The 14,126-nt window shown below is 34.7% G+C and overlaps 2 long non-coding RNA genes across 8 annotated transcripts in view; both read left to right on the forward strand.

The window, feature by feature from the left end:
• Window positions 1–4,189: 4,189 nt before the first annotated feature.
• On the forward strand, window positions 4,190–8,303 carry LOC143847831 (uncharacterized). The gene is made up of 5 exons (XR_013235245.1): window positions 4,190–4,633; window positions 7,033–7,100; window positions 7,261–7,323; window positions 7,445–7,547; window positions 8,022–8,303. It is a non-coding gene; the product is annotated as an uncharacterized LOC143847831 (long non-coding RNA).
• A 1,529-nt stretch (window positions 8,304–9,832) lies between these two features.
• Window positions 9,833–14,126, forward strand: part of LOC143847829 (uncharacterized) — a 47,400-nt gene continuing 43,106 nt past the window's right edge. For 3 of the 7 annotated variants that reach the window (XR_013235242.1, XR_013235243.1, XR_013235244.1), the window contains exons 1-4: window positions 9,833–10,087; window positions 10,203–10,787; window positions 10,877–10,980; window positions 12,861–13,043. This is a non-coding gene — a long non-coding RNA (uncharacterized LOC143847829). Of the gene's footprint in view, window positions 10,088–10,202; window positions 10,981–12,269; window positions 12,819–12,860; window positions 13,044–14,126 lie in introns of those variants that run through there. The other 4 variants (XR_013235239.1, XR_013235241.1, XR_013235240.1 and 1 more) reach the window with 4 other exon arrangements.

Genomic DNA, 14,126 nt, shown 5'->3' on the forward strand with positions numbered 1-14,126 from the left:
TACTCCGGACTGCGAACTCCAAACTCCGGACTCCGAACTGCGAACTCCGGACTGAATATAATGTACTCCGTAAAGCGCCAGGAGCCAGTCCGGTTGAAGCGGTAATCCGGACTGCGGACGCCGTACTGCAAACTCCGGACTGGATATAATGTATTCTGTAAATGCGCCAGGAGCCAGTCCGGTTGAAGCCGTACTCCGGACTGCGAACTCCGAACTCCGGACTGGATATAATGACTCTGTAATGCGCCAGGAGCCAGTCCGGTTGAAGCCGTACTCCGGACTGCGAACTCCGAACTCCGTACTCCGGACTGCACCGGTTGAAGCCGTACTCCGGACTGCGAACTCCGGACTCGGTGCTAAATTCTTCGATTCACCCCCGAACAACGTCTCCCCATCCAGAAAAACGAGTGATCACACTTTCCCAAGTCCTTCAATGACTTGGAAAACTGGGGGGCAACTGATGGGGTGTGAAAACACCAGCCTTTCACAGGCTGCCACCTGTCCCAGGGTAGGTGAGACCCAGCCTCTCACAGGCTGCCACCTGTCCCAGAGTAGGTGAGACCCAGCCTCTCACAGGCTGCCACCTGTCCTAGAGTAGGTGAGACTCAGCCTCTCACAGGCTGCCACCTGTTCAGAGTAGGTGAGATCCAGCCTCTCACAGGCCGCCACCTGTCCTGGACACCTGTCCAGGACACCTCAACAGATTTTCCTTATAAATAGGGGACTAAAGCTCAGACTAATGGGTAATGCGAAAATCCCTTCTATCCCTAAACTCTTAAGACATCTCCCCTTCACTCCTGCTCATACTGACTTGAGTGTCGAAGGGCCTGTCCGGAGTAAAACCCGGTCTGGTCTTCTGACCTCGCTTGCCTTGTGCAGGACTAAGCACTCACCACAGGACTCATACTCAACCTCCCTCGTCACTCGCTCTCAGCTCTTACGCCACTGCTGTACCTGTTACCGATTTTAGGTCTAACAAGGACAATAGTGAAATAAGGAACCATTGCTATATAAAGAGAGAAGAGATTCTACTATGATAATCAAACAACAATCTTATTTGCATATGATCACATTAAGGCCAATTTTGAAGCATTACTTTGATACAAAACTATTAGAACTGTTTTTATGAATGTAAGATCATATATGTGTTAGAATATGTGGGATCCAACGGTTGGACTGGGTTAAGATCTTACCGTTGGATCATCTTGGAGGTAGATTGGGTATGTTGGCTAAATGAGGAGACTAGATAAATTAGGCAAGTGGATATGAAGAGGCAAGCGAGAAATATTAGGAAAGTAGATTTAATTAGGTAGATTTGATTAGGATTCTTTCTTCCATAGTTATCTTGATTTTCCTTCTATCCTTATCATGTAAGTGCTCTTTATAAGCACTAACCTACTCTTTGTAATTAATTCAAGAATAATAGAAATTCTCTAAAATTCTTCATGGTATCAGAGCCGGTCGATCCTACCTGGGTGCGACCTTGACGATAACCCTACAATCTTTGCTTTCCGGCGGACGGCCGATCTAGCCGTCCGCCCGGCCACCATCTTTCCCAAATTTGTTTTACTGTCTTTTTTATTTTTCTCTTAGTTTTATTTGTCTTAACCATCCAACAACACCATTGTGTTGTTTCAGTGTGTTTGCAAAAGTGCCATTACAAGATCACAAGGGTAGAGAATGAGTTCGTCCATGTTCTTCTGACGTTCTTTTTTTTCCCCGCTTTATATTCGGAGAACCATGGTGCCCTCACCTCAAAATTGATAATGGCAGCAATATTTCCTTCTAATTTTTAGACTTTCCTCATTAGCAAAACTTTTGTACCAGCTTTGATAAAGGCAGCCCCTCCATTCCATATTTCATATCTCCAATCCCCATCTAAAATTTTATAGTTGGCCCATCATTGCGCCTTCCTCATGTCATTGCCGTTATTGTTCTAAACCATCTAATTGCCGCTTCTCACCAATTCTTTTTCTCTTTCTCTTCTTCACTTTCTTTTCTTTTCTTTTTTTTATATATTTCGGTTAAGGTACTTCATTTGAGGTGCGTGCCCGGAATATTCTCTCTTTTCAGTTGAGGTGCTTCATTTGTTTTGAAGTGCGTGCTTGAGAGAGTTGTTTCCAAATTCCGTGAGGATTGAAACTTGCCGACCCATGTGTCTGGCCCATTGAGGCTCATTCTCGCCCATCGAGGTATCCTTTTTGCCCATCGAGACTTAGTCCATTGTGACCCATTTCCAGAAGGTTCGGTATTCAAAACCGGCCTAACGAATCGCCCATTCCGGCTTGAGTCAAATCCAGTTCATTGAAGCTCTTCGCGGCTCATCTTTCATGCGACACTTTTTCAACAACACGCGACAATCATCTTCAGCAATATCGGCAACATACATCAAAATATACTTCAATCGTTGCAGTGTGCATCAAAATTTACAAACTTTATATTTCTTTTTGGGGATATCTATTGTAATCAAACGTAGCCTAATCAAATCAAATCTTGGTGACAAAATGTCAAGTGGCATCTTCTTCGGTAACCATCATCAATGATCATTGGCAACAACATCAGTCTTCATTAAAGGATCTTCGTCATCGACTCTTGGAAGTGTGCATCAAATCGATTGATTTTGATTACATTTGTAATTTGGGGAATTCAATTGTAATGGGGATTTTTTTTTGTCAAACGTATATCGATTTTCAATCTATATGCATTTGAGGGGGCATGTTAGAGTATGTGGGATCCAACGGTTGGACTGTGTTAAGATCTAACCGTTGGATCATCTTGGAGGTAGATTTGGTATGTTGGCTAAATGAGGAGACTAGATAAATTAGGCAAGTGGATATGAAGAGGCAAGCGAGAAATATTATGAAAGTATATTTAATTAGGTAGATTTGATTAGGATTCTTTCTTCCATAGTTATCTTCATTTCCCTTCTATCCTTATCATGTAAGTGCTCTTTATAAGCACTAACCTACTCTTTGTAATTAATTCAAGAATAATAGAAATTCTCTAAAATTCTTCAATATGTAATGATAATTATATGCATATGATCACATTAAGGCCAATTTTGAAGCATTACTTTGATAGGAAACTATTGGAACTATTTTTTTATTAATGTTAGATCATATATGTAATGATAATTACATGCATATAATTTTGAGGTTATATCAAAATAGTTCCATTTCTCAATATATTAAAAAAAAAGAAGAATTGGTTGCCTATCGAAGGGAAAAGACAATGAAATTTATTAAGAAAAATTACAAACAAAATCAGTTCTTTGTAAAACATATTCATGAATCGTATTTGCAAAGTAGTGAATGTGTGTATGGATTAACATATATTTGTGCTAATAAATGCCATGGTTTATATACAATTTGGATCTAATAAAAACCCTACAAGATATATTTAAATGATGAAAGAATAGAAACGTATTACCTGGAGCAAGATATCCAATAGAACCCTTTATCTCCAATGAGCTATTTTGATTTCCGGATAAATTATCGGATGTTTCATTAAGGAACACTGCTAACCCAAAATCAGCCGCAAGGGCATTCATGTCACCATCAAGAAGAACATTGTTTGGCTTAAGATCACGATGAACTATTGATGGTTGACAATGGTGATGAAGATATTCTAATGCCGTGGCTACATCAATGGCTTGGATACCTTATAGATATTGTAAAATATTGTAAAGGATTTTCTATTAAATATTGTAAAGTAAAGGATTTTCTATTAAACTTGGATACCTTATAGAGAATTCAATCAATGCTTACATAGAGCACTTAGTCATAAACATAGAAAGATGTTATGATAAACATGAAAAGAAATAATCCTTTATCATATATCCTATATCTACTACAATAAGCTGTTCTGAAAAGAAGAGAGTTTTTTTATTTTTTTGAAAATTATATCAGAATTACACATCACCCCCAAACACATAAATACCTCTTATGCCCTAAACTTCCAAAGCATCTAAGTGAAAATACCTCCTGTGTCCTTAAACTACAATAAGCTGGGATGAAAAGAAGAGGGTTTTTTGATTTTTTTTGAAAATTATATCAGAATTACACATCACCCCCAAATATATAAATACCTCTTATGCCCTAAGCTTCCAACGCATTTAAGAGAAAATACCTCCTGTGTCCTTAAATTCGCACGACATCTAATGTCTTCTTTTTCTTTCTCATGTCCCCTAAATTCCCATGCGTCTCCATCCCTCTCTCTCTCAGTTGGAGAGGACGACCTTTCATCTCTGAAACTCAAAACCCTTTCTTTCCCTCTTTCTGAAACCCAAAATTCACACGAGCTCACGTCTTCTTCTTCTTGAGAGAGAAGGCTATGCTTCTGAACTCCCTTTTCCCACTTCTCTTATTCAATTTTAGGGTTTTCCTGATCTTTATTTCATCCTCTTTCTTCAATTTTGGGGTTTTTTAATCCGGGCATATGTGTTTTCTAAAGAAAACATGAATACCTAGAGTGGTGTTTCCATCTTCTGTTTCCATATTCTCTATGTGATGCTTGATTGAGAAATTAGACATGGTATTTTTGGGATCTTTGCCAATTAGAAGGCTTATCCGCAACGATTTAGGGTTCGATTTAGGGTTTGAAGAAACCATCCTCCATGTTCAGATGTTCACAGGTAAGGATAACATGTTTATTACAGAGATTTCATTTAATTTCAGATATTATGGTGTTAAAATTTATTCCCTTGCGTGATTAGATGTTGGAATTTATATTTATGATGAGTCTGGGTGTTGATTGAAGTTTATTATGCATGCATGTTGCTATTATGCATGCATCCATAAAGCATCCTTTGATTCTTCTCCAGGTTGGGATTGAATTGATCGTGGATGGGAGGAGGTTTTGGGTATCTGATTTTTCTTTTTTATTCTACTCTCTGATCGTGGATGGGAGGAGGTTTTGGGTATCTGAGTTTTCTTTTTAATTCTACTCTCTGAGTTGAGAAAAGAATTGGTTATGAAAAGATTAGTGGGTCTTTTTAGAGAAAAGCAGAAGATAATTGGAAGCTAATAAGATGTACTTTTTCTTTTTGGATTTAGGTTGAGCAAGATTATAGAAAGCTTTGAGGAGGTTTTGGGTACTTTTTTACTATGGTGAATTTAGATACAGTCTGCAGTTTCTGATATTTTTCTCCAACTCCGTATTTTTGTTTTTTGGAATTTGATTCTATATCGCTATATGTTGCCTTTATTTTCTTTGACTTTCTAACATATTTTGTCTATTTTCTTCTCGAGGTTGGAATATGATTGTGCCTGGGATTTGGATTTCCCGAGGTTTTACAAAAAGTACATTTTTCTATTGCTGCTACTATGCGTGCATCCATCAAGGATCCTTTGATTTTTTTTTGTGTTTGGGTTTTTCTCTGTAGGTAGTAGTGCCGCGTACAATCGGACATATACGGTGAAACAACTAGAAAGTAAATCGGTTTCATTGTATTCCATTAAATTAGAATTTGGTGTGCTATTCTTCTTTTTATTTGCGCTCTCTGAGTTGAGAAAATAAGTGGTTATCAAAAGCTGAGTGGGTCTTTTTAGAATTTGAATTTAGGTTGCAAAAGATTATAGAGAGCTTTCAAGGATAATTGCAGTTTTTCTTTTTCTTTTTCTTTAGTTCTTTCACGTTATCTTTGATTTATTTATTGGGTTTTTACTCAGGCTTTAATGGATAATCCGTCGTTTTAGGTTATTCAAGTTAGTCTATGTTTTCCTAGATTCAAGTCACGTTTCTCATATGTAATAAACTGTGGAAATGCATGTAGAGTTTCTCTAATTTACACCCCATTGATTTTGGGGAGGAGCTCTACGAGAATGTAAAGTCTCCAAAATAGATGGAGAGGCACTTAGAATAGTTGTATCTTTCTATCCAACGCGTCTTTTTCTTTTTCATTTTTTCCTTCTCATTCTTGCTTGGAGATTGCTTGGCTTCTTGCTCTTTCAATGGGGCATTTTTTTCCTCTTTATGAATTCACATTAGATTACTGTCTCAAATGTTAGCTACTAAGAGCAAACAAAGGAACAAGGAAGAAGCTTGAACTCTCCATGATGAGCAGTTAAAGAATTACCTCTTTGGTTGGGCACAAGTTGAATCTCCTTTTAGCAAGGAAGTGAGGGATTAGCTCCCATTAGCTCCGAGACCTACAGCAGCCAAGTCCAGAGGCGGAAAGGGAAAACCCTGAAAATTTTGCTCTTTACAGTAAACCACTGCCATTTCGTTGCAATAACGTCAGTTTTATGGATCCCAATTTTATGGATCCTAAGTTCACATGGACCTTCATCAAAGGGCTTCTCATGAAATAGTGACTGTCGCCCGAGGCCTCTCTCACGTAAGGAGCCCCTCAGATATTGATTATCATATGTATATGAGGAGAATCACCGTGGTGATTTGTTTTTCTTTCAATTTTGGGGTCTTTTTGGTCCAAAAATACCAATTGTGCTGTTATGTTGCCATTCTTATTCTTAGACATGTTCACAACTATTGGAACAAAATATGGCATCAGCTGACATTTATAGAATTCAATATGTTTTTGTATGTAACATCATGTGATTTCATGCATAAGTTCTGATTTGTCGTTTTACATAATCTTATGCTAAATCTCGGATGTTTTTTTGCATTTTGTAAAAAATGGTCTTCTTCGGTTTCTTTCTTCCTAGATAAACCTGGTGCTTTACATGGAAATTGATCTGTAATTAGCTCAATTCATATTCTCATAGCAAAACAGGCGTAATTTTAATAATTTTGAATTTTAAAATTTCCATTTTCTAAATGTCCAAAATTTTAATAACTTTATCTGCTGTTATTTTTTTTATTATGAATACTGTTTCATCCCTTTTACCAAAAAATGTTTAAACCTATTTTTTTGTACCTTTCATCTTAATCTTATGAATGGATTTCTTTTTTGTTCAGTTGGTTATGGAATTAGCTGCTTAGAGGATCATATTGAAAGTTTGCTGATTGTCTTCCTAAAAACTATGAATTTAGTATTTGGTTGAATTTTAACTATTTCATTGGTTATTGCAGATAAAGATAAATTGTTATAGTATCAGGAATGTGGGGATCATTTTGCAAAAAAATCACAAACTATAAAGGTATATCAGGTTTTTAAATAATACGTAGCATTGTATCAGTTGTGGGTATGATTGCAATGTACCAATAGGATGTGTTGTTTTTACACTCCTTTTGGTTCAATATTAGAACTTATACAGCGACTTTCTCTCCTCTAATGAGTTTCTACATTGATACATTTAGGATCTACAAAGGAAAAAGTCATTCTTGCCTCCAAGTGGTGAAATTCATTCTTTCCTCCAAGTGGTGAAATTTTGTATTCACGCCTTAGTCCTTTTCTATTGAATAGTTCCAATATTTAATCACTAGCTGAGGAATTTGAGTTACAGTTCACACTTTCTTTTCTTTGCAATGGATATTTTTTCAGCGATGGACAGAAAATTTTGAATTAGTTCATTTGGTGCTTTCTGTTCTTTTAAATGGATATTTTTTCGCTGATAGGCAGAAAATGACTAAATCGCTCGAGTATGGTGGGTTTCGGCTTTCAATTTCATTTTACGTTTGCTGCTTTTGCTTTTTTCCATATTTGGTAGCTTGCAATTATAATTTTATTCTCTTCTTTTTGTTGATCCACCCATGGTTTTACTAAAAATGTGTATCATGGGCCTATCATATGTTTGTTTTCTGGAGTCGACCTTCGTATCATCATGACTCATGCAAAAGAAAATTATTTAAATTCAAGTTTATAAAAACTATTTTAATTCTGAAAGTATCCTTTAAGATCAGCAACAGACATCTCAATAACTTCAGAGCATGATTTCATATGTAACTGAGTTTATGCATTTTGTGTTTATTCATCCAGACTTCAACTCTGTTCTTTTACTTCATAAGATTCGAAGGCAATGCTAAAGATAGCACAAAGAGTAGGATTGCGTATATTCAGACATTCCCATGTATCTTGAATATTGGTTTTTGCTGAATTGTGTACATGCTTATTTGTGCAGCTTCCATGGTTTCGCAGTGGTTACTAGAGAGCTATAGGTATTGAAGTAGTGATGGGGCCAACAAATACAAAGTAGTATCTGTTCCAAAACAGTGTCCTTGGGACCATGCGCCATAACATCATTAGATTCACCTTGAGATGTTTTTCATTCTTTTTCTATTTTCTGTAAAAGAGAGGTGACCAACTCTGATTTTATTTCTTAGATATATGTTTAGTAACATTGTGATGTGTTTTTTCAGCCTTTGTACATTTCTATTTTTATTGAATTGCTTCTTGGGTTTTACATGTTTCCGTTTATCTATTGTATTCGGCCCACTATTATTTGTTTTTTCGTCACATTAAGTGATTTCATTCTGCTTTTGAATGTTCTTTATAATAGTGGGTTATATTTTTAACCTTTTCAGTTAGTTACAGATGAGTAGTTGGAAGAGGTGGGAAAAGGAAACCAAAGACATGGAAAACAAGTTTTCGCATCGTAGCATTATTTTTATTTCAGTTCTTTCAATACTCTGTTCCACCTATAGAATTCTAAAGACAGCATTCCCTGCTTGAGATTTACAAATATTCGGATTCCAGGAATTTTCTCCGTCCCTCTCTCTCTCATTCAATCTCACTTTGTTTTATTATAACTTTTTTTTTATGTATAAGCTAATCTGCCAATCTGTTTATTATAGAATTCTTCATTCTTTATTTTTACTCTCTATGAGATCAAATCTTTGAACCTAACTTTATAATTCTCCCATCCCTTCCTAACCCAGATGGCTGCTTTCTCTTTCTTTTTTTTTCCGATCAAGCTTATACTTAACATTTAGGAAAAAAACTACTTTAGCCATACTTAGGCCTGGTTTGTTTTGGAGTTTGAGAATGGTTCTGAGTATTGGACTCACAGGCTGTTCTCAAATTCTAAAACAAACAGGGTCATACTTTTCCATTAACGCCGTGACTGTATTGCAAGAAAAATATTTTTTATGGAAAATTACATCAAGGAGGAGCTCGATAAGAAGCACAGACACAAGCCATTGCCACATCGTCTACAATATTGGTATACGTTTCCCTTTTGGTTTGAATTATTTATGTGGATTGATGGGTTTTTTTATACATTTTGCGGCATTTTTTCTTCTTAATGATGATTTAGGTGCATTTCTTTCTTTCTGTGTAATATATTTACAAATATATCTTCCTTATGAATGTTTCTTCTTTCTTTTCTTTTCTTTTCTTTTTCAGTTATAAAGCATTTTATTGAGCGCTCTGTGCATCGCACAGCGGGTCTTTACTAGTATATAAGTAAAGCAGAATCCTCTAAGCCGTGGTGGTGCCACGTGTCAGCCCCTCTCCAATAATGGCTTTAATTAGTCATTTAATTTAGCAAGTAATTTAGTCACTTAGTTTAGCAAGTAATTTTTAATAAATTTAGAAACATTTAATTAAGTGCATAACGTTTCAAATCATACCCAATCCTTTAAATGTCCAAAATGAATTCATTTCCTAAAACGCATTCGTCTCCACCACGTCAAACGGCCCCCTTTCAGATTCCTCTCTACATATATCCTAAAAATTTACATAGTTAAAGGTTTCTTTCTTTATCTTCTTCTCTCTCCCTACACCTATTACAAAAGAAACATAATCTCTCTCTCTCTCCATCCAAGCCCTACTTGGATTTCTTCAGAAGCCTCAACATCTACAACATCGTATTCTTCGAATCTCAGGTTTTATTGTCTCCTACCTTTTTGTTTTTTCTCATAATTTTTCAGCTTTATTACAAAAGATTTACATAGTTAAAAGTTTCTTTCTTTATCTTCTTCTCTCTCCCTACACCTATTACAAAAGAAACATAATCTCTCTCTCTCTCCATCCAAGCCCTACTTGGATTTCTTCAGAAGCCTCAACATCTACAACATCGTATTCTTCGAATCTCAGGTTTTATTGTCTCCTACCTTTTTGTTTTTTCTCATAATTTTTCAGCTTTATTATCCGATTACGAAACTTTGTGGTTGCTGTGTTTTCTTTTTTCTTTTTGGAAATCTACAAAGTAGTCCCTGCAAAGGATGGGTTATTGTAGCTTGAAAGGTATGGGGAAAAACCTTTGATATTCCACATACGTTTCATTTGCACAGAAATTGCTCGATGAAATGTTTTTAAGAAAAAAAAAAGAATTTTTTACCTACCTTTTCTGCAATGTTAGGCTTTTAGATCCGAGCAGAGATTTGCTGTGCTGGCCAAGAAGAAGTGTCACTGTTCATCAATGCTGCACAGCCATCTGATGGGAAGCTTAGTGATTCCTGGTTTATTGTAATCCATTGACTATCTCAGATTTTGATTTTGTAAGAACAGATTGTCAGTCTAGAACTGATTATTACACTCAAATTTACATATAATTTTTAGTTCAATTGTGAGTTTTAGCCTCACAATCGGTTCTCAAAATCCACAACAAACACAATAATTAGATTTTGAGTCCAAAACTGATTATTGGGCTCAAAAGTGTGCTTAATTTGTAGCCTAAAGATCAATTTTTGACTTCCTTGCTTTTCGTTTTTCTTGTATTGTTTCATGAATTCCTAATAAATATTTCCCGAATTTCTCCAATACTTCCCTTGCTAATTAATTTTAAAAAACATGATTAGCTGACAATTTTCTAAATAGTATGAGATTTGCAGCTTTGTGGAGACAATCCAACGGTTAGAAACCCTTAAATAGTATGAGTTCATGCAAAATGCTATCGTTTACAAATGAAATGCTACTAAAGCTTCACTTTTGTATATCTTCACAGGTTCTTTACTAATGATATATGTTATTATTTACTTTTATTTCCTTTTTCCCACTTTCCATTCTTATGAATGCAGTTTTTTTTTTATACAGATTCAAAGCATTTCCAAAGAGCAACTCTTCTCAAAATCTCAATCAAAAGGTACTGAGTTGGAATCCCATTCTAAGGGGTGCTTCAGGCTTTTTGATCCTTTGAGGTAAATGAGAGGCTCATAACCTTTAAGATATCGAGCACATGGATTCGTCATTTTTACTTGAAATTCATTCTGTTGATCATGTTGTTTCTTTATTTGTTAGTTTTTCCCCTAATATTCCAACATCGTTTGTAAGTATTGTAGATCTTCTGTTACTTATTTTTTTAATGGAGTTCCTTTGTTGGTTATTAATTTGAATTTTTTACTTTTTTGGTTTTTTGCCCATGTTTATTTTGTAATTTCATTTGTAGTAGGATTTCATACTTTCAAAGCTTCTGCTCATTATCATATGTTTTTTCTTTTTCCTCCCTTCAAAACTTCTCTTAGAAATTATTTTTATTACTTGCCTTTCTTTTGCCCTTTGTAGAGCTTCCATTTGTTGAAAGAGAGACAAATCTTCCACCGGTTTTCTCTGGACTAGGGTATTCATATTCATGTACATAAATTTTTATTTAGAGAAGTCTCTATTTATTGCTTAATGTTTTCTTACAAATTTATATTGTTTGGGTTTTAATAGACTTCTCACTGTTCTCTTACATTATATCTATGTGAAAAATCTATCTCAGGGACTGTTTGGATTGCAAGCATTTTCTATAAAAGTTTGGAGAATGTTTTTTTTTCAAAAACTTCTTATTTTTCAATTGCACGGTTACAAATGGAAAACATAACTTGAACCATAACACTTGAAGCTTTATTTTGAGCAGCCTTCATTTTTTATTGACCTGCCTCTAATATGAGCCATAACTAAATCAATTCCCTATAAATTGTGGAGAATAGAAAAGTTTCTTAACAACTGCTAAATTTTTCCAATCAATATTTCTACAATATATATAGTTATTCACATCTTTACATGGAATTTTAAGCCTTTTACATTTTAGTTATTTGATTTAAATTTATCTCCCTCTTGATTGATATCTAAGAGAGCATTACAGCCTCTGTGTTCTATATTTATTGTTGGACTCCCACGTAATTTTCTCAATAAATTAGCTTCATTATTTTTGCTCTATTATCTCATAGTTATAGTTCAGAGGTGTCACACTTACGAGGAAAGGTTTGGGAAGCCGAGTGAAATATAATTTCCATGACTCTTAATTCTATGTTTTCTTCGCAAGTATTTCAATGTCTGTATGTCTGCATCTGCATGTGCCTGTCTTCAAATTGAACACTCACATTCTTATTTCTATCTAGTTATATGCAAATTGACTTCTGAAGCTTAATCAATCAATTTGTTTGACTTTACAATTTTTTCACATGAGTACAATTTTTTATATTTTTTCCTTAAAATTTTTGAGGGAGATGAAGAGCTACAGAATTTTTGATTGGCCATTTGACTCCAATATCGACATCGGCATCAGCATGGCTACTTCCATAAAACCATGTACGTTTCACATGTTTATTATTTTGATCTTCCACAAAACCATAAAACCACACGATTATTCAGGTTATTCTCTCTCAGCAATCAATTTGGGTGTTATTTTGATTACTTTTTTCGAAAGCGTGGAGTGGTAATTTCTATTTGAAAACCTGTTTCAATTGTAGAAACAAACCATAGATGATGTTTGCCTTGATTGTTTGCATGTCCTTCTTATGATTTTGAAACTATCTGTTTATCCAGATGTCTTCAAACATCACAAACAGGTAAGAAATTGTGACCTGTTTTTTTGTTTTGATTTTATTTTATTGATGCCTGGATTGGTAATTTCTCTTTGGATTGTTTGGTACCATTAAAAAATTAATTAATGGGGATCTATTTATTGCACACTTTTATTTTATTTTTGTCATTTGACTCTATCAAAAAACTGCAAACATGACATTGAAAATTACACTGGACCTTCCTAATCTTTTGTTCCTTATCTTATAGGAACTCTATTTATATTTTATAGGTCTTGAACTATGATAACTTGAAGGAGATTTCTCCTAATTTTCCCCACCAAAACAGGGGCTACTAATCTTATTGCCAAGGTGGATAGTCTGCGAAAGAGCAGCCCTAAGCTATTTAACATGCACATTGCATCCATTCGACTTTCTGTTACTATTGTGCTTGCTTTGACAAGTGCAAACTTAAGGTCTGTAATTTCTTCATCTACATGTGCAGTATTATTGATTGCATGTGTTTTAATTGTCATTCTCTTTGTAGACTACGCAGTCACTGTGTTTTCAAGTCCTTCTATTTTATTTGTATTTGCGCACCGTGAGTAACATTTTTAATGAATATACTATAACGGATGTTTTATTTCTTTTTGTTTTTAATATACTGATCTTTTACACCTCTAAATATCCCAATTCCATTTTTTAAAGTGATAGAATTATGGAAATTAAGCATCAGTGATACAGTTCATTCCAGCATGCTTAACAAAATTAAGTTTACCTACGTGAAGGATATTAAATGGTGCATAATAAATGAAATTTACTTTATTATCATCCCCTTTAAGTTTTTATTTACCAAAACATAGGGAAAAAAATCATCTACCTGAATCCTTACGCTTTGTCTGACTTTCATTATGTTGATCCTTATGTGTTGGTTGTCTTTTTTAACATATACGGGCTTCAAGCTTTTTTTTTGTACCTACAACACCTTGACAAAAAAATTTCAACATGGTAATTGTGAAACAAACCCAAATTTTTAACACTGTAGAGTCCTAAATTGGTTGAAGTTTATTCAATAACCCTTCTTTGTAAAACAAGTGCAAATTTTTTCTATTGAGACATTGCTGAAGTAAACAATTACATGTAACTGAAATTCAGTTCAAATCTTCCTGATGATGTTGGCCCATGACATTGAAAAAATTGATATGCAGTGCGTAACAATTGTAAACTTCCTTCATTTCACAACTCCTTACATCACTTTGTTTGTAATGAAATTTTCTGTGACTTAAGGAAATGACAATCCAGGTTATACCCCGAATCATTGAAATATATATATATATATATATATATATATATATATATATATATATATATATATATATATATATATATATAGACACACACACACACACCTGTCTTTGGATTCACTTTTGAAAACTAATATTTTTAAAACTAATATATATTGTCTTTGAAATTTTTTTTTAAGCAACTAGTCTTATATATGTATATATATATATATATATATATAGAGAGAGAGAGAGAGAGAGAGAGAGAGAGAGAGA

This window comes from Tasmannia lanceolata, unplaced genomic scaffold (assembly GCF_043159265.1).
Source record: "Tasmannia lanceolata isolate RefF3 unplaced genomic scaffold, GAP_Taslan_0.1 ptg000016l, whole genome shotgun sequence".
NCBI classification, from domain to species: Eukaryota; Viridiplantae; Streptophyta; class Magnoliopsida; order Canellales; family Winteraceae; genus Tasmannia; species Tasmannia lanceolata.